The sequence below is a fragment of the Anguilla anguilla genome, chromosome 3 (assembly GCF_013347855.1).
Source record: "Anguilla anguilla isolate fAngAng1 chromosome 3, fAngAng1.pri, whole genome shotgun sequence".
Taxonomy (NCBI): domain Eukaryota; kingdom Metazoa; phylum Chordata; class Actinopteri; order Anguilliformes; family Anguillidae; genus Anguilla; species Anguilla anguilla.
In genome coordinates this window covers 22,088,611-22,109,574 of record NC_049203.1, presented here as the reverse complement: position 1 = coordinate 22,109,574, position 20,964 = coordinate 22,088,611, and the positions used below count along the sequence as shown (strand labels likewise).

At 45.4% G+C, this 20,964-nt stretch overlaps 1 protein-coding gene across 1 annotated transcript in view; it reads left to right on the top strand.

Moving 5' to 3' along the window:
* The first annotated feature begins 851 nt into the window (after positions 1-851).
* Positions 852-20,964, top strand: part of si:dkey-91i10.2 (uncharacterized protein LOC555224 homolog) — a 48,682-nt gene continuing 28,569 nt past the window's right edge. The window contains 1 exon segment of the mRNA XM_035408398.1: positions 852-1,176. The gene's annotated coding sequence lies outside the window, so the exon portion shown is untranslated.

Sequence of the window (20,964 nt, the reverse complement as noted above, 5' to 3'; positions counted from 1 at the left end):
ACTAAATTTTAACTTGCGGGGTAAAATACCGAGTGGACTTACTGGTCGTGTTGTATAAAACGTTAATAAGATCATCATATAAAATATTTTTATTTTATACAAGAATTGAGTATTTCTCAGGATGGCACATAGAACTAGTAGATATAGGTAGACTACTAAAGATAGGTCCAAAGACCAAGGCTACGCCGTTCATTTGTGATGCCAATGGTGTTAACAATAATCTAGAATTGCACATCACCAGTGGATGTAAAGTATGTTGTCTCTTAGCAACATATTTCAAGTTCACAGTACAACTTTACAACAAAAGGTGAGTCCCCCTTGTGGAGTAAGTTAATATTCTGACAGCGGGTCATGTTCACCAGGATACCCTCTTTACGATTGGATCCTATTACGCCCTCTGTAATGGGATCTTGAGGGCAGTGGTGCCCGTAAGCTTTTGTTTTACTTATTTTCTGTCATTTTATATAAGAATATTTACGATAAAGCTATCACGACAAAGGTTTGCTCAACACGAACCGCAACCGTGAACTCTGCAAGAAGATTGTCAGGGGTCAATTTATGTGGTCAATTTACCACAGTGATGGTTGAGTTTTAAATGCAATTTTACCTCAGGTTACAGTATTTAATCCCTCCTAAATCCATCTAATATTGCTGGAGTACTATCAAAGTTCAATATCTTGGCGCTCTGTGCGGGATGTTTGCTTATAAAAAAATATGTTTCCAGTAATATGACTTGAGATCTCATAAGTTGCTAAGAGATTGCATACTTCCACAGATTTTTCTGTTCAGACGGGGGACACGTTCTTAAAGGGTCTTATAGCTTTTCTCAATTTGACCAATCAGCAGCAGAGCAGGAGCGTGTCCTGTGTGGTTTCCAAGGAGATGCAAGGGGCTGTCTCGCAGCTCTACCCTGGGGACAGTTTGAGGAAGGTTCCCGTGCAACGTACTATGTTACTGAAGATCAAGCGACAAAGAGAAACAGAAGGTAATGCTCGCCGTTCAACGGCGGGGAAAAACGAGTGAACGAGGCTTAAATTCTGATAAGTCGATGGGAGCGCGTGTGGTTTAAGCGAGCGCGAGGCGCACAGCCTTGTTCTCGTGCTCTGCTGCTTGTGATTCAGAGGCGTGCGGAGCGCTGCTCACCTCAGAAGCCAAGAGGAACAACGGAACATCCCCGTGAGTAACAACAGATAATAATTATTATCATGTTTTAACAATGCCTAAAACTGCACATCGTGTCCTCTAAGTTAACTGTTGTTACAGATTATGGAGGTAGTGGTAGCTGCTGTATCAAGGTTAAAATTTCATATGGCGACCTATTTTCATTATAGCTCTCTCGGTGTTAGTAACGCTGCTCTCTGGTGAATCCTGTTTTCTGTTGTGTGTGTGTGTGTGTGTGTGTGTGTGTGTTTGCTACCTATCTGCATACAAATAGCCTCCAGTTATGCTACTTATTTCCGGCCCTTACTGTTTGAAGTGTGGCATTTTGCTGAATGCTCTGTTTTTGATTGTTTAGTAATATATGAAAGCATGCTGCTCTTTCTTTAATCAGGATGTTTGGACTTGAGGGGAGTATTAGGGTATTTTAAGAAGTGACAGACTGAGGGAATCTTGGGTTTCTCTAAACATATGTATTTAGTCTATGTCATTAGCAGGTGTTTTTCTGTATATTTTAAAGTGGCTTTCCCCTTAAAACGTTTCCCCCAGTTTCTAAAATGTTAAGGTGTAGCTACGTTAGCCAGGTGGGCTGATCAGTGTTCATGTGGAAAATAGTAATAAAGTAGACTTGGAGGCCTAATAAGCAATTATCCATTAGCAATACGGAGAGTAGCCTACATCTACTTTCCCAATCAGTCTTCCTTTCGCTTCTTTACAAAAATAGCCTCATGAAAATAATGCATGGGGTGGCTTCCGTCACCGCTATCGAATACCCTTATACAGTTTTGTCTGTAGGCGCTAGAATTTAAATAATTTGGTGGTTGGAAGGGCTTCATTGTCAGTAAAATATTTATTTCACTTTTATCGGTCAGTGATTTTTGGTCTCTGCTTTATCCTACACTGGTTGAAATGCTAGTGCGATTACGGCTGTGTGTGTGTATTTCGCGTAGGACATGCCTCGTCTTGAAGTGGAGTGGAGCAGGCTATGATTGTCTCGTAAAAAAGGAAACCAAAGCGGTTACATGTGACCAAAAGAAGAAAATATATTATGTGGGTTTTTAATAAGTTTTTTTGTTTTATTTGTCTCATCGACCGTGTAATTGAATTTGAAACCGTTAGATAAATATGGCTTCAATAGCCAGAAATTCGCCTCGAGGGCAAGATGCTTCAATTGGCTGTTTCAGGGCTAGTGGTTACAAATGTTTCGGCTTGAGTCACGATACAGAACATCGTTTTAAACCACTGCATGTAGACCTATTCAAACCATCTGCGTGGATTGGCTGCAAGTAATTAATAATTTAAAGCACTGAAAGCTCAAATAGTGTTTTGTGCTGGCGATCGTTTTGTGCAAGGAGGGTTTCTTTGTGTTTCCAATTAGAAATAACGGGTTATAACGCAAAAGGGTGTGTGGTCCTTTCTGTCGGTGTTCCTGTGGACATCAAGGTCAACGGCCCAACGAGGCCACACAAGTTAAATAGTACCGGGAAAGATGGGGGGCACGTGCCTACCCGTAAATGCTTTGGCAGGAGAAGAAAACTTGGCAGAGGTGGTAGCAGTGCTCCAGCAACCGTACAAAAAGGTTGATGTGAAAGGAGCAGGTTGCATAAGGCTTAAGCAGGTATAGAGAAGGGTAAGCCTGTCATTATGAAGAACAGGTGGACTCCAGCTGGTACTGTAAAAGGTTTGCCTAGAAGTTCTCAGCTGTGGAAGCTAACGACCTGCCGACCATGCCTAACAAATTGTAGAGGGGTGCAGTGGGGGGCATGTGCAAATACATGTGTATGTGTGTGTGCGTGCATGTGAAATTGCATAGTTCTAGTAGGCCTATTTAAAGCTGTGTAGGAAAGACCTTTGTTCGCAACGTTTTTTAAGAACCCATCTCTAATCTCTTATTAACTCATTAAATATTGAGTGTGATTGATTTTTGGAGTGGTTTTTCATTTGTGCATGCTCTTTGATTTTGTATTTAAAAGGATGGGCTGTGACCCAGGCCATACTTTGCACATTGTAACTGTCCCCTGGGGCAGTCAGGCAGTATTCCTTGTCATCTCAAGTCCCCTGTGTCTCCCCAGGGTACACAAAGACACAAAAAAAGCCTTCTTCCCATTCGTTAATGCCTTTCATTTAAGATTTACTCATGAGATGCCTTCCTTGTTAACCTTTGTCGTGTTTTATACAACTGGGCTGGCTTCAGCATAAAGATGGGTTGGTTTAAGCTCAGCTTCAGATCAACTGTCCCAGAACTTTATGTGAGGCGACATATGAAAATGAAGCATTAAGGAGTTTAGGCATGTATGCATATGCAGTCATTTGATCTTGTCAAATGGAAACTTATTTTACAAAGCATGAATGTTGCTGTTAGTGAGCTACAGGAAAAAAATGCTGCCACACATTAGCATAACAAAGCATAAGGAATGGCAAATTTGCATAATTTGCTCAGCTTCAATCATCGAGTCTGGGAAAGAGGTGGGATCAGACTGAACTGGAGAGGATGACCCAGTGATACAGTTACCTTCGCGAAACCGCCGATGGCTTTATCAGGTTGGGTCCGCATGCCACTCTTTTCCCCCTACGTTTCCCAGTTATAACCTTTTACGTATTTGAACAATGGATCGAGCGAAGATCAGGTGACGCTGTTGTGGTTTTATTGCCCCTCGCCGGGCGGTCTCGCGGCGCGGCGGCAGGGGTCGATAGCACTAGAGTTAATAAGACAGAATAATCACTCAGGCTGGGTCACAGGATACCGTTTGGCAGGTGAAAGGCTTTCTCGGCACATTGCTGATGCATGCTTGAGACACTCGCCACGGCGCACGCTTTTAATTTGGAGCATTAATGGGCAGAATGCAGTCTGTATTACATTAAGCTGCTGGCCGGAATCCGGGCTTTGACTGTTGGCTGCGTTTATCTCAATGTAAGTAAGGATGATTCAGAGTCATCGAAACGGTGACTCCATACAAGCCAAGTCGAGGCAGAGAAACTGATTGCTTCTGTAAATAAATAATCTTGGAGAAGAAAAGCCTTTGTGTCAGGTGCCCCGTGTTGTCTTTCAGAATTAAATTCATCAGATGAAATTGTAGCGCATAATAACACGCAGAAGAAAGAACGCCTAGCTGGCTTATTATGTGCTAATGAAGAAGAAAGTGGAAATTTCGATTCAAGCGCAGTGCTTATCTTCTTAGTCTCGCAGTGAATTTTCCGGATTTTCTTCCTCTGGCGTAAACCCATTGTTTGCTCTTTACAGTGTGCAGTCATAATAAAAGGCACAGTATAAAACGCTGTGCTTGAAGCTTCACACATCAGCACCTGCGAGAGAATTACCCCGCTAACGCGGCCGCGCGTGCCCATGAGGTCATCGCTCGCGCACGGCCGCAGCCCCTGGCTGCCGTTCGTTCGCTCGCGTGAAGCGCTCACGCGTCCAGCGAGCGCGATGCGATACGAAACGGAGCGGCGCGCGGCGAGGACCCCCTCTGACCTCGCCAGCGGTGCGTTAGCAAGGGCAGCCTCCCCTCATTGTGCAGAGACGGGGAGTGCGTTTGGAGTGCCCGTCCCCTCTGCCGACTGCGCGGAAGCAGCGTTTGGCGCCTGGCTCTTAGCGGGGGTCCTTCCCTCAGGAAATTCATCTTACGCTTGCCCGTGGGGTGCCCGCCATTGTTGTGTGTTTTTCAAGAATATAGTCCTGCCCCGTTTAAAATAGTAAATGGTGAGATGCACTGACAGGATATAGGCTACTGGGAGCTGATGTGCATGCACCATACTTATCCAGCACAGGGCTATCACAACCCGCCTTTTATTTTATTGTTTTATTTGAGGCTGTTTGGTTTCTGTGGGGTTTTTGGCTGGACCGCAACAGCGGGGCCAACCCTATAAACGTGAATGTCTGTGACTGAGTGATGAAGTTACACCATTGGTGGGCCGAGTTATGAAGTTACACCTTTGGTCGGCCGGTCCAGGCATATACTAGGCTTTGACCTGGTCTTTTTTTTTAAGCTTTTTCCACCATTGTGACGAGAATTTTGCCACACGGTGTACCAGTGTGTGTGTGCGGCTGGATTCCTGCAGCATGGTGTATTAGCATGCGTGTGTGTGTGGCTGAATTTCTACGGCATGGTGTATCAGTGTGTGTGTGGCTGGATTCCTACAGCATGGTGTATCTGTGTGTGTGTGGCTGGATTCCTACAGCATGGTGTATCTGTGTGTGTGTGTGTGTGTGGCTGGATTCCTACAGCATGGTGTATCAGCGTGTGTGTGTGGCTGGATTCCTACAGCATGGTGTATCTGTGTGTGTGTGTGTGTGTGGCTGGATTCTACAGCATGGTGTATCAGTGTGTGTGTGTGTGTGTGTGTGTGTGTGTGCGGCTGGATTCCTACAGCATGGTGTATCAGTGTGTGTGTGTGGCTGGATTCCTACAGCATGGTGTATCTGTGTGTGTGTGTGTGTGTGGCTGGATTCCTACAGCATGGTGTATCAGTGTGTGTGTGTGTGTGTGGCTGGATTCCTACAGCATGGTGTATCAGTGTGTGTGTGTGTGTGTGGCTGGATTCCTACAGCATGGTGTATCAGTGTGTGTGTGTGTGTGTGTGTGTGTGGCTGGATTCTACCGCATGGTGTATCAGTGTGTGTGTGTGTGTGTGTGTGTGGCTGGATTCCTACAGCATGGTGTATCAGCGCGTGCGTGTGGTTGTATTCCCACTGCACGGTGTACCAGCGCGTGTGCGGCTGGATTGTAAATTGTTCTCCTGTAAAACAGTAGCTGCAGCTGGATAGAAACAAAGCGGCTCTAGACAATGTGCCCGGTAGCCCCACCCCCTTTGCTAACAGACAGTCAACAAAGGGCGCCAGGCGGGTACCAAGCCAGCGGAGCGGCACTGAAGCACACTGCTAATTACCTGCAGGGTAATTAACATGTACACAGCTGGGGCTTGACCACGTCACTAACCAAAGCAGCTCTTATACTGACGCACTAATTCTGGGGAAATTTCCTTCAGTTCTACACACCACTTCCAGCCCTTTTGTTTTGGCTCTGATTGTGGGTCCTGCCCCAGGAAAACCAGGCCGGGGCGTGCTTCCTGCTCCTGACCTTAAACTTTTTGTGACCTGTCACCTGAACTTATGACAGGAAGGTTGCGGGTTCAAGTCACAGCTGAGGCACTGTAGTTTTCCCACTGAGCGGAATATATGTACAGCTGTGTAAATGTGTAAGATATCAACTGCCAGCTATCTGTGTCATCAGCCATTAACATGTATAATGTGTGTGCTATTCCAGGATTAGATCAGAGAGTGATCTGATGTTCATCCCTGCTGACCCCCTAGCCTGCTTCTGTCTCATCAATGGCTTAATAGAGTCGTTATTATATTATTTACATTAATGCTCAGTCATATTTCAGATTTTATTTGATTGTCCTGTTAAGTTGAAGTCTGTCCGAGTGCCCAGTTACATAAATCAGAGTACAGAGAAAAGGACCAATGAGGTACATGCTGGCACCGAAGAGGGACACTTTACGGTTCTTAGGGTCGCACCAGAAGTGCTTTCAGGACTTGGACGGCAATTTAATTGCAAACAGAGTAACTTGTTGGATGCTTGCCCAAAAGGTACAAGGCATCAGTAAACGAGCTTAGCACAAAATGAATAAATGAATGTAATCTTAGAGCATTTATATTTGTTACAAAATAAATTATAAGGGCACGTACTAGCAGCTAAGTCCCTGTGTGTGCGAGAAGTATGTCTTTGTTAGTTGGCAGAGCTGCTTTTCTGCCTGGCGGAAAACACAAGTGGGAAATGAATGCTACTTAGACTGAGGGTGGAAGCGAAAAGGTCACTTAATAAAATGCTAATATCAGCACTTACTGTCCACGCTCTGGTGAATAAGCAGGCCGGGCTAGGGAAACTTTAAAATGGGCCTAGCTTTGGATGTTACACACACACACAAGCACACATACACGCATACACACACACGCAGGGGTTTCCACCTTGTTATTTCTCATCACCCTTGAATCAATGCCCATGCTACACATTTAAAAAATCTTTCCCCAGCCTGTGTCATCACGTCTGTGGTAATTAGATGTCACTTCCTTTGCGCCTGTCATTTGGATTCGCCTGTGACAGGCGGGGATTTGTATTCTGTGCATATGATGATGTCGCCAAAGCAGTGATGAGATACATAAAGCCCAAATTAGCATCCAGGGAAAAAAAAGGGTTTTGTTTGGAAATTTTGCTGAAATTTATTTTCAAATGCTTCTGGGTGTTTTCCACAAAGTTTGGAATCGGATATCCAGGAAAATTTTTAGGTACATGACGCATGTTTAACTATAATTGTAAGTTACTGTAGTATATTATTTCTTAGGATTGCCATAGTCTTCATTGCGTCAAGATATATTGTATATTTTCATTACTGTGGCCAATGAGAAACTTACCGGTCTTGCCTTAGCACTCCAGCTCTATACATTAAGCAGCTTATTGAGTCAACTATATAGATAAAACTACACGTAAGCACTCCCACCCTCAAACCAGTAACATGAAACACTGGATATAATGAAATATGAATCAATAAAGGAATTCTCGGGCTTGAAAAAAGGACATTACAGTCAAAATGGTGGTATTGGGGGCTGCTTTGCAAACAGGCACAAAGGTGAGAACCAAACCAAACCAAAGAGGCACACAAGCTGTGTGAGGTGAAACGGGGATATTCCATCTATGTACAGTAGGGCGGTGCTGTGCATGACTGCGCTAGTGTTACTTAAAGCTTGTTTGCACAGTTTTCAGTCACATTTTGACCAGTCTCATCTTATTTTGTCAGTAGAAAATGCGAGCATTGCAGAGTTTTCAAAATGAAACTGGACGGTCATGTGAGATGTGGGGTAGGACTTGCCAGACATCCTATCACGAGGGAGTACCAGGGTCAGTAGAACTACAGAGAGAATGCCAGGGTCAGTAGAACTACAGAGAGAATGTCAGGGTCAGTAGAGTGACAGAGACAGAACACCAGGGTCAGTAGAACGACAGGGAGCACCAGGGTCAGTGGAGCGAGAGAGAGTGACAGCATCAGTAGAGTGACAGAGAGAGAACCAGACTTCCCAAACTGTGTCCTATCCTCATGTGATTTGCTCTAACGGTGTCTCTCCAGTAGTCCTTTATTGGAGTGCTTTATTTGGGTTTGAGTGACAGTGAGAGATATCTACCCACAGTGCCCTTCTGCTGAAGGGTATTTTAGGAACATTAGGTCATCAGTATAGAATGAACTGTTCCATGCCTAATAGCTGACCCGTTTACAGAGCAGGAATGCAATTGATCTGCAATTAGTCAATATCCTGTATTTTTTTAACTCACTCGAGTTTAAACCAGTGTTACTTTGTGAAAGTCTGATATTTTCATTTTATACAGGACTAACACAAGGCCTTGTCCAAAGAAATACACAAGACTCTGTGTCTCGGAATTCTGACCAATACCTTCATTTCTCTTGCCTTTTTGCCCGAGGGTTTTGGGGAATTCAGGTCACGCGCATGTGGAATGTAATCTTTTTTTTTAAACTGGGATTATCTTCTCATTGGCTGAATGGTTGGTTTCCACTCTACTGTTTAAGGTAAAAAGGTTTATCATTGGGATTGGGACTCATAGATTTTGAGCACTGCTTATAATCAACTGCCTTGCACCATCAAAATGAGTGTAGTTCTATTCAGCTAAATAAAGAATTCACCAGTTCAGCAGGCCCTATGTTAACAAAATAACACCCACAGGCTGTGCACTACAGTTTCCTGGCTCCATGGTGGTACCATTAAAGGACTGTGGTCTATTAGTTTTAGATCCCGGTTAACATGCTTTTTTTGACTTGACAATTATCAAGCTGGATTATTGATTGACAGCTGACACGATGGGTGATTTTGACAAGATTGCTTTGTGTGTCACATGACTCCTGAGGTGGCATTGTGTTGTGTGGTAAAGGAGGGAGAGATTTAACCAATAAGTATTAAGTTCTTAATAGGCTAAGTCAGTTCAACACATTTTTGGACCGCATCATGGTGGATTTTAATGAGATGTGGCATGCTGATTTGGTCTTATAATAAACTGCTGGAACCAAAATGACTCTCAGATCATTAATCTGGCAGATATGGACTAATGAAGTTTCAGATACAGTAATTAGCATGACTATAATTTTGACTTGCCATATCCCCATTACTATTGGTCATACAGAAATTCTTCTTATATCTTAAAGGTCTTTTACACATGTACAATTTTGACCCCAAAATCAAAGGTAACAAAGTTATGAGTGATTATAATTTTGAAAGTTGATCTACAATAAAAAGCCTGTGTTTCCAAATGGATCAGTTGTTTTTCTGAAGTTAAGTTATAATGTCATCAACACCTCCAGAAAATGTGGTCTTTGCTGTTTGAGTCATTACCCAGATATCATTACTTACCTGAGGTGGCATCACATCGCTAATTCCTTACAACGTTGTTGAACAGTGGTTGATTCTTGAATTGAGCACACTTGAAGTGAGTAACCAGCATTGCTTCAGTATATATCCATCTGTATAAATGGATGCAATGTAAATGCTATGTAATAGTTGTGTAAGTTGCTCTGGATAAGAGCGTCTGCTAAAGGCCTGTAATGTAATGTAATGTAATGTAATAGTCAGGCACAGGTAAAATGTATAATGCACTACCTTGATGTAATGAAGTTAAGAAGCAGTGTCGATTCTGTTCCTCCAAGCAAACAAAGGATTGCCAGGAACTAACAAAAATGGCCACTCAACAAAAACAACCAAAATAAGAAAGAAAATGGGAGAAAGAAAAACAAAAAGTGTTCTGAAAGGTACCCTGGAGGATACCCACTAGGAGTTACAATGCAACTAATGACAAAACATGGAGATGATCAAAACTGGTAACTTTGACAAGTTGATGCGGAAGAAACAGTGTCAGCCTCAAGGCAAAGGCTCCCCAAATGAAGTCCAAATCCAGCCTGTCTTAGACACAAACTGAGCCGCTGCAGACGAAATGAAGACTTATTATCCACTCTCGGTGAGAGCAGGAATCCTCATCGAATCAAAGAGAGGGCAAGAAAAGAGTCAGACTGAAATTGCTTTCAAAAATGGAGATGAAATAAGATAACTTGCAGAAATAAGAAAAGCCCCGACATTATATTTTCAATTTGTGCTCCCTCTGAGCCTTTGATGCAAGGACTGTTTCTCTGCTCAGCATTGTTTATTTCCGTCCAGTTACCGTGACTCGTTCAACCGCCACTTACACATCTTGGTGGTCCGTCACTCACATGTGTATCGGGGCAGTATGGAGATGTGTATGGTGGAGATGGTCCATGAGGATGCAGAAAGTGAAAAATTAAATTCTCCAGTGCAGGGCATTTTCCCAACACAGCCCAGCCACCAATTATCATCATATGCAACCATAATGAAACGTTTGATGCTTGCAAATTTTAGTGATTCCTGAAGTGAACGCACCATTTCAATCCTAATTTCTGAGTATCTTGGATGGAGTCTGACATTTGCTTTGTCAGTTGTGAGCGGATGAAAACTGTGTGAAAACATTGTTAGGAACTAAAAAGGAAAGTTTGAGGGCAAACCTTTAAGTTAGCTTGAAAAACCCAAGCATTGTGGCAGTACTAGTAGAAATAGAGTAAAAAGACTAAGGGTAGTCAAAAAAGTATGTATGTAAAAGACAGAACTGGAAAATACCTTTAATACCTTTACCTTTAATGATGCAAGCACCATTTCTTTATGCCCTATAGTAATGTACTGTAGATATAGCAAGGCAGAGTCATGGAGTTGTGCTAATTAGCCCAAACATTGCTAGCCCATATCTCCCAGATTAACAATCCAAGATGAGTGTAATTTTGATTCCAGGGGTTTCTTATAAAACCCAATCAGTATACCAAATCTCATTAAAATCTGTGACGATGCGGTCCAAAAGTTGAATTGACTCGAGCAGAGAGGAATGCTTGTGTTGCACACTGTGTAGGACTGATTAAGGGAAGAAATGTAAGACCAGTTTTCCAAGCCAGATCGGTTACAGTGACTCCTCTCATCTTGCTTTGTCCCCAGATATTCCCCGTTGCTAATGCAGTGGCTGCATTTGTCACTGTACAGAGGCTCCTACCTCTTTGTTATGTAAATATTGAGGCTTCAAAGTGTTCAAGCCCCTTTTTTTCTTATTTCCTTAAAAATTGCGGCGGATGCATTTTTATGAGTATACCACCCCTCTCCACTCCTCCCAGAGAGAGACTCCTCAGGCAAACCGAACACTGACTTCAGCCTGAGAGTCCCGGAAGCCAGGAATATCCCTTCAGATGCACAGTTTCCTTTATTCGTGTACTGGAGGCTAGTGTGTGATGATAAATAGTCTATTCTGTTTGTGTGTGTGTGTGTGTGTGTGTGTGTGTGTGTGCGACTGAGCGCTGAACAGAATCACTGGATGGGGATTTCAGCGTAAGTGGCGAATGGGTTATGACTGATGAATGGGTTCTGCGGTCTAAGACACGTCCATTAGGCGAGCGGTGCCCATTCCCAGCCTCTCAGGGATGCGGTAATCCACGTCTTCCTCGCGCAGACTCCAGACCCAGGATCTGCCAGCGCAGCGCGGGCCTGCCGTGGAAACCTCATTTCAGAGGGCCTTGGGACGGATGAGTCCTGACCTGATTCAGCAATGTGTCATATGGGTGTGGAGGGGGGGGGGGGGGGCAGGTTACATCACTGTTCTCTGCCATCACCAGCGGTATGATGTTAAATGTGACTGAGGGTGCACTGTGCAAATTGCCATCTCATGAACACCAGCGAGGGCCACCGTAATAGTGGTGACCCCGCCTCTTAGGCCGGGTCACTGATCGATGATGTGATCAGATTATTCCATGTGAGTATTGAACCCAGTCACCGTGTTCACACTCCAGGCCTGAGTACCCCCGCTGCATGCCTCTGAACTGCCCTAAAGGCTGTTCCTGGCTTTTGCTGCAATCTTTGCAGCCCATTTAAAGTTAATGAAATGGGAGTTTTGAAGTTCAGTATGCAGGGGAGGGAAGCTCGTTGTGAAGAAGTTTCATTCATTTATGAATTCGGCAGCTTACACATGTAAAGGGGTTTGTAAAGTCTGTCGGCTTTGTGGTTTGTCTTTGGCTGAAGGACTGAGATAAGAAAGTGTAATTTGTTTGCGATTCAGTCCTCATCTGTAATTCTTCTCACTGGCAAACCGACAATGTTGTCGTGTAGCTCGCAGTGATGTAACCAGTCTTAAATAATACTGTAATTTGGGCAGGACCAAGAGCCCACTCTTTGTGCATCCCACTCTTTGTGCATTGTGCTGTGTGATCTATCACTTGAGTGATTGTTTCCCATCGGGCCGGCTAGAATAGGCCCCTCGTTGTGTCGCACACAATGACCGCGCGGTTGGCAACAGCGGAGGCCCTCGCTGAGAAAACAAACAGGCGGGGCTGTATTTTAACACGCCCCCCCCCCCGGGGCGCCGACGGTCACTGCGCAGGGGGCGCGGAGCGGGATCTTCCCCGCACCTCAGCTTCCTCCGCCGATTCGGAAGCCGAAGGCCGTAAATAAGCTCCAGGCCCTTTGTCCGTTTTCCTCGCTCTGTCTCCTTGCTCTGGTCAGTAGGGGGGGGGGGGGGGGGGGGGGGGGGAATAGAGGGAAAGCCCCATGAGTTACATCCTGGAGCACGCGGGCCTCGCACGTCCAAGTGGAAATAAGCCCTCTCGCCGCCCCTCCCGCGGCGGGTTACTGGGGGGTGTGTGGGGGGGGGGGATGTAACGGGAGGCCGGTCCTGAAAGAGGTTTTCTCTGTAAATGGCTGTCTATGATTCACTGATCACCGCGCAGGGCCATTAATTATGGAGGGGCCCGGCGGAGCCCCCTCATAAATTTTAATCCGGCGGCCGTTTTGGGCGGAGCCGCGCCGGGCCGCGGACGAGCCCGCGCCTCAGGGACGCCCCCCGCCCCGACGGAGGCCTCCATGGGCGAGCGCGTCCCGGGGACTGATGGCGTTCGGAACGAATGCGTTTCTGATCCCTGATCTCTATCAAAGCAATAGGGCCAAGCAGGAGCCACGTCCCTAGGTTTTATGGGCCCCGTTCAATTTGAGAGCAGTTTAGCTGTGAGCGGGACAGGTGATTGGACACTTGACCTAAATTATCATTCATTTAGCGTGAGTAAAAATCTGAAAATGGTAAAAAAAAAAAAAAAAAAAAAAACACGGTCTTCTATCTGATGTGCAGCAGAACCTATTCTGTACAATGCCGCTCTTTAAAAACACAATTAATTTTTAATGTCAGTATTATTACACAAAGTCCATACTGGAGCTTGAGATAAATTTTTGGTTTTGTTGGAAAGGACAGTATATACTGTATTTTGATGTTAACTTTAAGGATAGTTTTACATTGGCCATATTATCAGGCAGTAAAGGCCCCTTAAAAGACAGATTTATGAGTTCCTTGTAGGTCAAACCAAACAGATTCACTGGGTTCCTCCTGCAATTTGTTTAATCGTAGCCTATTAAGGTGTAGTGACTTGAAAAATTGGACAGTTTCCCAGGTATTTACTGCTTGTTTTTGTAGCCTGTATGAAAGCCCATTCATGCACCAATTAGAGACGCTTGCTAAAAGGCAGTTGCAAGTTAAACGGTGCTGTTTTTTTCTGGGGAGTGGCCCTTTAATTGGCTGTGCAGAACCCTCAGTAACGGTCCCCGGAGCAGCCGTGTCACACCGGCGCTGGTGATGCTGTGAGTGGTGAGCTAACCCCGCCCGCTGACATCACGGAGACCAGCTCACATGACGGCACCCTGGACGATCTGAAGAGCACGCTGCCAGTATTCCACAGCTTCTTCAGCGTTCTCACAAACATCTTTACAGCGCACTTCTTACTCGTTTGTGGTCCTCGGTTTAGAGTAACGGGCTCATCACACAGTGTTTTGTTATTGCACACCGCAATGTTTATTCAATTCATTTTCTATTCTGAATGTTTTCTTTCAGGGGTATTGATTTTCATGTATTTGCATTTTGAATAATGCACTTTGGTTTGTCTATTGATTTGCTCGCTGACACAAATACCCCGAGAGCTGTTTCTCACTCACTGAAGGAAGTGAGATGTTTAATGCGTGTTAAACTGGCTGAGTCTTGCTGATGTGAGGTGCCGCACTGTTTTGGGGAGGTCTTTATTAAAGGGCTGTAATTGGACAGTGTGTGGCTGTTCCTTTATCAGAAGGCTGCTGATTGGACAGTGTCTGGCTGTTCCTTATACAATAAGGCTGATAATTGGAAAGTGCCTGGCTGTTTCCTCATAAGAAAGCTGATTATTGGATAGTGCATGGCTGTCCCTTTATAAGAAGGCTGATAATTGAATGGGGCATGGCTGTTACTGTAAGAGAACAGCTCAGTTCACACAAGCTGCTGATTGTCCTGGTCCCGCCGCAGACCTGCTCATATTACAGGGCAGTAGGTAACACACAGACTCCTCCTCCTCCACTCACAGGTCCAGGGCAGCAGCGGCGCTCCCCCTGGTCTCCATGCCGACCACGGGGGGCATTCAGGAGCATGCTCAGTACGGCCGCCTCTCCTGTAACAATAGCCCTGAAAGAGCGGGGAGAGATAAGACGTTCTTAGAGCTCTGCCGCAGAGCAGACTCGGCTCAGCTCCTGTGTGGAGCAGCAGCAACTTTGCAATGATGGGTCAAAATGTCCCAGATCTTTTACACTCATGCACGCACAAATAATTACCACAAAGGTAAATGTTTCAAATGCAGGTGTGTATAAGACTAAGTGAGACTAAACGTAAGATATAGTACTGCACCTTTTGATGAGTTAACAAACAAGGTAAAAATGGATCCCCCCTTGATTAACATTCAAGCAGTTCATTGGCTGAATTATTTATATAGCTGCTAATAGCTACTAATCGTTATAGCTACCTTTACAATTTTATGGTAGCATTATTGCTTTACTTCACTAAATATTTAAGATTGTTTGACCTCGTGGAGTGGCAGCAGGATACAGGTTACATGCAAAAAAAGGTTACACTTTTACTTGGATTAGCTATTCATACATCAAGTTTTCACTGATGAAATAGGCAATTAACAATTTGAACAATGTAAGGATGATTTTTAACAAACAAAATGAAAAATCTATCAATATAAATTTTGCTACCTCTGCTAAATGCCAAATGCAACAAATGGAATAGATAGTTGAGAGCGCATTCTAAGCACCTAAGTTGCTGGACTGGGGAAAAGTGGTGCATAATGACATTTTGCTAATTGCTATAATATGTTCGCCACAGGATTTGTAACTGACATGATTTTGTACCTAAAGTTAAATGAAAACTTGTTTCGTGGCTAGAGATTGGATTAGGCAGGTGTCATTCAGCTGCCTTAAGCCAAACCCCCACCTGTTTTTTCAAGGTGGACTGATCATCGCTGATTATGATCTTCAGCCATGGTGCATTTTACAGAACAGACTCCCTTAAATCGCCACTCAAGAAATATAAACTACTCAGAAGCTATACTTGATAATTGGCTGTATTTACCGTAATACATTTTCTGCTATAAAAGCACTTATCAACAACAATTTTCACAATTTATGAGGAAAATGTACAGTCCCACCAGGGCTCCTAAATTATGTGTTGTTCTCACATTTTCCAATTACTTGGGTCATATGCGAGCAAAAGAGTTGCACTGTACAACCCTGGTAAGTATTGCCAGAATGCTGGCACAGAGAACAAAGAGTAAGCTTATCCACTGCTTTAAACATTCTGTGGCTTTGGGAAATTCTGTCCATTTTTGTGATGTAAAGGCAAAAAAGCAAACCCTTTTGAGAATATTTACAATTACTGGTTTAAAGACAGGTTTTTCATCTCCTCTGTTCCATGAAAAATGAATCATTACAATGCTGTACTTTACATTTTCTTTCCATATAAATAAATATAATTGCTTGCTTAATTAAAAGTTACTCAATGTGACATTCTGATAACCTACTCCCTTTGACAGAGAAAATCCACTGGCCATGCGGGCCACCAGTTCTGGTGGCCAGATTTTGGTGGCCCCGAGCCACCTGGTCATGCTTTATTGCAGTGGGTGTCTGTTACCAACTTCAGGTAGGCTAATTACATTAGTCACATTAGTTTCATGTCTCTTTGTGACGAGACCAGCTCTAAAGGTCCAGGAAACTGAATTCAAATTGTGGTGATGGAAATGACAATTGATTGTCTCCTCAATATTTATTGCAGGTTTTTAACCCAATTATAACAATTAAATTATGATGAGCACTATTAGATTATCGCGACCTGTTCAGAAGATAAGGACAGGGTGGGCGTGTATCCTGCGCTCATTAATATTCATATCCGTAAGACACATCACATGTAAACAGTTCCTCGTTGCTAGGCTAGAGCAGGTTGTCCTGTGGCGTAACATTATACCTCCAGGCAGCACGAAAGAAAGTAACATAAGCTCGGCTTTATCGTTGTATAGTTAAACCAGCAGATCATTGCATTTGTAATAGCGTTGTGTCACTGAGCTACTGGACACTAACATTAGACTCGACAGCAGTCTGGACATTCCACCTGAATAAAGAAAGGCTTTGATTCCACATATGAGCTTGAAAGCTATTTAATTTTCGCTAGCCTAAATACTGATCCATCATGCGGAGGTTGGCCTGCTTACCGATCCATCAAACGTAGGTAGGCCTGCTTACCGATCCATCACGCGTCTGTTCTGCAGCAGCCTGGAGTGTGGCTAGCCGCAACAGTTGGAAGGGAAGGCACTGCTGCTACACCATGCGCTAGCGCTAGTTTTTTTAGCAAAGCCATATCGTTTCTGTAGATAGTTGGTGAAGTCTTCCTCATGAAAATGGGCACTACAGTATTAACTGTTGGGGTTATTGCAGTATTCAGAAATGAAAAGGAAAAAGCTCATTGGTTCTTCTGTATCCAGAGAAGGTTTAGGCATTTCCATCTTGGTTTGCCCCCACAAAAGTGGCAAGAGCATCATTTAAATGTTGCAAGCAGAAAGAATTTCACTGGTCTTAACGTTTTAATGGCGTTCATTGTACCCTGTTAACCCCGCCTACCGAAAGTCTGGCATTTAGTCAAGGGAGCAAGCAAGACAATCTCAGCACAAGCGTTTCTCCATTATATTTTATTTTTGGCAAGAATCATTTAAAAATAATTGTGATATGTGAATGCAAAAAGGCGTAAAAACAACACATCAGCCAATAATTCACAGGATTCAGTTTCCTGGACCTTTAAATGAGCAGTTAGGGAAATGTTTTTTTTTTTTTTTTTGTAGGGCTTGATTTTTAAGAATGAACAAATTATATACTGAGTCATTATTGGACTTAATTTCACAGTTCAGCAAATTGTCCGCATAGAAATCCAATAAACATCTGTTTAATGTTTAAACGGATCCTGTTTTTGATGTTGTGTGGAAATCCTCTGCGGTGTGCAGTCGGTATGTTTATTTCTCCCCTCCCTTCAGGAGGTTAGGAATGATTAACCGGGTCGCTGGGCTTTGCGGTCTGGCAGGTCACGTGACCTGGTCTTGTCACACTTGGCTGACCCTTTGATGTGCTGCTGAGGAGAGGGTCACGTGGTCTCCACGGCCACAGCTCCCCGTTCTTCAGGACAGAGCACTACCTGAGCCCCCTCTGCCGCGGACCCCACACCGCTAGTACCGCCACCGGGGGGCCCGCACACGAGGTTCCTGAGGTACGAAAACCACCCCATCTCCGGTTTACCTGCGTTCTGGGGTCACAGGGCGGGGTCACAGCTGACCCGGCTCACAGCAACGCCTCAGAGCCCACTGCCCCGTGGACACGTTTCAATATTCCAGTATTTCACCGTGTGAGAGGAGGCGAGCTTTCCCCAGGAGCACTGGGAAATAAATTGAGCTGACACAGAGAGTGAGTGAGATGAGGGGGGGGGGGGGGGGGGGGGGGGGGGGGGTGCTGGTGAGGACAAGAGGAGAGCCTGCAGAGATTGGGTCTTGCACCTAAAAGAAAAGGGACCCTGGCTTTCTGTAAGCGTGATTAAAGGCAGTCCCACAGCCCAGCGCGGGGTGCGGCGTGTGGGGTGCGGGGTGCGGGGTGCGGGGGGGTTGTGTGTCTGCGGTACTTCAGCCTCTTCAGCGACGAGAGCAAAAAACAAAGCTTCGGTCTAACGTGGCACCTGGAGTATGGCCGTGAGCGGCGGACCGGCGGGCTGCAGTGGTAATAACCGTTATTATTAGCGTCATCATCATCGGCGTCGTTATGCTCCGGGAGCTCATTTGCGGGAGCGGCGGCTTCCCCGCCGCGCTCGTTATCAGCGCGGTGAGACCGGCGTGTCACCGGAGAGGCAGTCATCCTCGGACGTGATCCATCATTTACATGGAGGGTGAGCTCATTACCTGCTGTAAGGGAGGGAGGGGGGGGGGGGGAGCTGATCAATGCCTGAGCCCCCCCTCACCCCCTCGTTCTCTGAAATCTTGCTCCCAGCAATGTCCCAGCAACGCCCCCCTGTCACCCCCCCCCTCAAACTCAGGGGACCCAGACACCTGCAGGCATCCTGGCTTTAATGTGCTTTGTCACTCTCCTGTTCTGCGAGCACAAAGGAATTCTGATGAAGCTGGACTGTTTTCCTGTTTGTTCTTTTTGACCTAAGAATTGTGGTTTTTTATATTGTTTTTTGCATTTGTATGGAGAAGGCATTTTCAAATTCGTTCTCAACTTTCCCGGTGGGAAATGCTCCTTCTGGGTATTAGGCAAATGAAGCTAATAAATTGGCTTAGATCCGGGTGGTTTCATGAATGCAGGGGAGACATTGGAGGGCCTTTTAATCTGATTGGCTGAGACCAGGAGGAGAAGTACCTGCTCAGCGCCACTCTCTCGTTCTGCTTCTCAGCAGGGCTCAGTGTAGAAACAAAAGGGGCAGAACGAGAAGCATCCAAGGTCTTGGGATAAGGTCTCTCTTACCCGTCCGCATGTGCGTGAGTCACTGCCATCTGCTCCTCAGCACAATCCTGCCTGTTACAGGGCATTTGTCTTTCTGCTGCACTCCTGAGATTATCTCTCCCTCTCTCGCGCTTTCTCTGTCTCTCTCTCACTTTTCTCTGTCCCTCTTCATCACTCTCGATCTGTCCGTGTCTCTATCTTCCTCTCTCTGTGCATCTCTCTCTCCCTTTCTCCTCTCTGTCTGTTTCTCTCCCCCTCTCTCTTTGTCTCTGTCTCTCTTCCTCTTTCACTCTCTCCCTCTCTATTGCTTTCTCTCTCTCTCCAGAGTTGGATCCTGTACATCCTGTGTGTTAGGTCACGCACGCACGCGCACAGACACACACACACACACACACACGTAGTCCCATAGGCTGGTATTGTTTATCTTCCTCTCCAGCTCCCCTAGCTGAAGTGTGTTTACACGCTGAGGTAGCGCTGATGTCATTAGCCGCACAGGGACACAAACACAGGAGGTGTTTCCACACGCACCGCGATTATGATTGAGCATGTTTCTGTGTCGCCGTTTTTTTCCCCTCACATCTGTAAACGGTCCTCTCTCGTCGGGAATCTGTATTCCATTGTCTTTTCGTAGCCTGTTTTCTGTTTCTGTCTCCCCTGAAAGACAATGGGTTTATCGCACACGGGCAACGTATATCTTTCCTGTCTCTTTGCTTGTACTTGAGTCGGTTTTGATTTTGTCATCTTCGTGACCCTCCCTTGGGAGGAAACACCTCATAAAATAACTAGCAGAGCGGTTTATAAGACGTCTGCTATTGACCGAACGTGTGAAACGAGACCGGATTTCGCAGGACTGCCTCACATTGTCTCTCTCTCTCTCGCCTAATGGCGGTAGCCTTCTGGGGATCGCAGCCCATTGACCGTAAGGCTCATCGTCCCTGAGAAACCGGCCCGACGGCGGCGATGATGTTTCTCCGCGTTTTCCAGCCGGACCCCGACATTAATGAAAATACACCCCTCCGTGTGCGCAGCCCGCTCCGTTCCCTTTGTCCTTCCGCGGGCGTAAATTCTGGGAGAACGCGTCTGCGTTTTATTGGGAGTCTCGGTGTTTACGCTCGGCGCGCAAAGCGCTGGGAGACCACGCGCTCCCCTGCGAGCCCGGCGGCTGCTGAGAGCCGGGAGGGCCGTGGGGTTTCGCTTCGCAGATTAGAGGCCGCGCGCGCTGCCGGGGCGCACGGGTCCGTGCCGCTGGAATCGCCGCTATTTATAGCCGTCCCTGCTTTCTGCCCGATAGCGTGGGCGCTTGCATCCAGGGGTGCCTCAAGTGTCGTTTTTTAAACACGGAAACCGGGGATGCTGGCGTGCGGAACGACATGCGCTGTGTTGTCTCGCTCCGTAATGTAGCCCGGACCCGTTTTTCTCATAAGAAATGCGCAACCTTTCAAAATGTCAGGGGTAATCATGCGTGGCACTGTGCTTCTCTGTACCGGCTGCCCATTGGTAGACCCCCAGCTGGACCTGAATGGAGCTGAATAGAGTGGAATAGTGCTTAATAAAGCTCCACAGAGCTGGAAATAGAGCTGAATAGTGCTTAATAAAGCTCCACAGAGCTGAAAATAGAGCTGAATAGTGCTTAATATTGCTCCACAGAGCTGAAAATAGAGCTGAATAGTGCTGAATACCACATAAACATGTTTCTGGTGAGCTTCTCCAGGGTCCCTGTTTTAGTGCACAGTGTACACTATACAATAGGCCTCATCACAAAACTTTTCTTAAATTATTTGTACTTTTGTTCTTTAAAATGTTCCTCTGAAAAAACAACATGAGATTTATGACATGTGCAGACCTTTGTTTTTGTCCATGTCCCAGGTGATTGAGATGATTGAATGCTGACT